Raw genomic sequence first — 3,395 nt, forward strand, 5'->3', positions numbered from 1 at the left:
AGACGGAAGCAAAATGGAATCACTTCAAGCCAAGCAGTTTGTAAGTCAAAGTTTAACTTATCGGGTCAGGAGAGTATCTTATTGTGTGTGTCAAGGGTTTACACACACAGCACATTACGTCTTAGAGTATTATAGATCATATTGGTGTTTTTTGTGCTTTAATTCGCATAATTGTTTCGAGAATTTAACTTAATCATAAAGAGAAGTTAACTTCATTATAACGATAAGTCTGCTTAATTATAACGGGAAGTAGACTTCATTATAAGGTAAAGTTGACTTGATAATAACGAGACGTTGACTTAATTATAACGAGAAGTTGACTTAATTATATCGAGAAGTTGACTTAATTATATCGAGACGTTGACTTAATTATAACGAGAAGTTGACTTAATTATATCGAGAAGTTGACTTGATTATATCGAGAAGTTGACTTAATTATATCGAGAAGTTGACTTAATTATATCGAGAAGTTGACTTGATTATAACGAGAAGTTGACTTAATTATATCGAGAAGTTGACTTAATTATATCGAGAAGTTGACTTAATTATATCGAGAAGTTGACTTAATTATATCGAGAAGTTGACTTAATTATATCGAGAAGTTGACTTAATTATATCGAGAAGTTGACTTGATTATATAACGAGAAGTTGACTTAATTATATCGAGAAGTTGACTTAATTATATCGAGAAGATGACTTGATTATAACGAGAAGTTAATTTTAATGATAAATCAACATATCGTGATAACGTTGGCGAAATGAAAAGTATTTTCACTATGTTTATACGGAGTTTTGAGCGTCCGTATGTACCTTTGTGTGACGACATCGCAATCTTTTCCGCGGCCTAGCGGAGAGAATTGATACTAAGGTAGGCTATCTAGTCTATACGGTAAAATCTTACCATATGTTTTCTTTACAGGAAATCGAGTACATTCTGGACGGGTCATAAAGTGAGTGCCAACTCCTGTAAAGCTGGTCAGGGGTGTTACGTCGGTGTATCCATCCAGTGGATGTGTACGGACATATCAAGTCTGTGTGACGAGTGTTTGTATGTAAAGGAGGGCGATTTAGAACAACATGGCTGCGAAGTGGGACATGTTCATGGAGTAGTTTGTGAAAAAGGTACGTAGCATGTCCTACAAGGTCAATAGAATGTTTTACAGTGTACGTAGAATGTCGTACAGTGTAAGTAGAATTTCGTACATTGTAAGTAGAATGTCGGACAGTGCAAGTAGAATGTCGTACAGTGTAAGTAGAATGTCGCACAGTGTAAGTAGAATGTCGTATAGTGTAAGTAGAATGTCACACAGTGTAAATAGAACTTCGGACAATGTAAGTAGAATTGTCACACAGTGTAATAGAACTGTCGTACAATGTAAGTAGAATGTCGTACAGTGTAAGTAGAATGTCGAGTGTACGCAGTGTAAGTAGAATGTCGTACAGTGTAAGTAGAATGTTGTGCATTGTAAGTAAAATGTCGTACAGTGTAAGTAGAATGTCGTACAGTGTAAGTAGAATGTCGTACAGTGTAAGTAGAACGTCGTACAGTGTAAGTAGAATGTCGTACACTGTAAATAGAATGTCGTACAGTGTAAGTAGAATGTTGTACAGTGTATGTAGAGCGGCGTACAGTGTAAGTAGAATTCCGTTCAGTGTAAAGAGAACGTCGTACAGTGTAAGTAGAGCGTCATACGAGGTAAGTATAATGTGGTACAGTGTAAGTAGAATGTTGTACAGTGTAAGTAGAACGTCGAACATCGTATGTATAACATCAAGTGTAAGTAGAATGTCATACAATGTAAGTAAAATGTCGTACAGTATAAGTGGAATGTCGAACATGGTATGTATAATGTCATACAGTGTAAGTAAAATGTCGTGCAGTGTAAGTAGAATATTTTACAGTTTAAGTAGAATGTCGTACAGTGTAAGTAGAATGTCGTACAGTGTAAGTAGAATGTCGTACAGTGTAAGAAGAATGTCGTACAGTGTAAGTAGAATGTCGTACAGTGTAAGTAGAATGTCGTACAGTGCAAGTAGAATGTCGTACAGTGTATGTACATGTAGAATGTCGTACAGTGTAAGTAGAATGTCGTACAGTGTATGTAGAACGTCGTACAGCGTAAGTAGAATGTCGTGCAGTGTAAGTAGAATGTCGTACAGTGTAAGTAGAATGTCGTACAGTGTAAGTAGAATGTCGTACAGTGTAAGTAGAATGTCGTACAGTGTAAGTAGAATGTCGTACAGTGTAAGTAGAATGTCGTACAGTGTATGTAGAACGTCGTACAGTGTAAGTAGAATGTCGTGCAGTGTAAGTAGAATGTCGTACAGTGTGAGTAGAATGTCGTACAGTGTGAGTAGACTGTCGCACAGCGTAAGTAGAATGTCGTGCAGTGTAAGTAAAATGTCGCACAGTGTGTACCGTAAAATGTCGTACAATGTAAGTAGAATGTCGTACAGTGTAAAGATTGTCGCACAGTGTAAGTAGAATGTCGTGCAGTGCAAGTAGAATGTCGTACAGTGTAAGTAAAAAAATGTCGTACAGTGTAAGTAGAATGTCGTACAGTGTAAAAAATGTCGCACAGTGTAAGTGAAATGTCGTGCAGTGCAAGTAGAATGTCGTACAGTGTAAGAAAAATGTCGCACAGTGTAAGTAGAATGTCGCGCAGTGCAAGTAGAATGTCATACAGTGTAAGTAGAATGTCGCACAGTGTAAGTAAAATGTCGCACAGTGTAAGTAAAATGTCGTACAGTGTAAGTAGAATGTCGTGCAGTGCAAGTAGAATGTCGTACAGTGTAAGTAGAATGTCGTACAGTGTAAGTAGAATGTCGTACAGTGTAAGTAGAATGTCGTACAGTGTAAGTAGAATGTCGTGCAGTGTAAGTAGAATGTCGTACAGTGTAAGTAGAATGTCGAACAGTGTAAGTAGAATGTCGCACAGTGAAAGTAGAATGTCGTACAGTGTAAGTAGAATGTCGTACAGTGTAAGTAGAATGTCGCACAGTGTAAGTAGAATGTAGCATGTCCTACAGTGTAAGTAGAATGTCGTACAGTGTAAGAAGAATGTCGCACAGTGTAAGTAGAATGTCGTACAGTGTAAGAAGAATGTCGCACAGTGTAAGTAGAATGAAGCATGTTGAGTATGTGATTAAATGCTATAAATCGTATATGCATTATAAACATTTCATACATATGTGGTATAGGTGTACATTAGGATATCACGGTATACTTCGAGATCAATAGACTATTAAGTGCTACATCAGTTTCAATTCTCACTGTACTTTATTGGGCAGAATGCTGCTTTTCTTGCTGCCTTAATAAATAAACAATAGGGATCATACATTTTCCTTTTTCCTTTTAAACAGTTGTACAAGCTACCACCACCACTACCACCACA

This window comes from Argopecten irradians, chromosome 13 (genome assembly GCF_041381155.1).
Source record: "Argopecten irradians isolate NY chromosome 13, Ai_NY, whole genome shotgun sequence".
NCBI classification, from domain to species: Eukaryota; Metazoa; Mollusca; class Bivalvia; order Pectinida; family Pectinidae; genus Argopecten; species Argopecten irradians.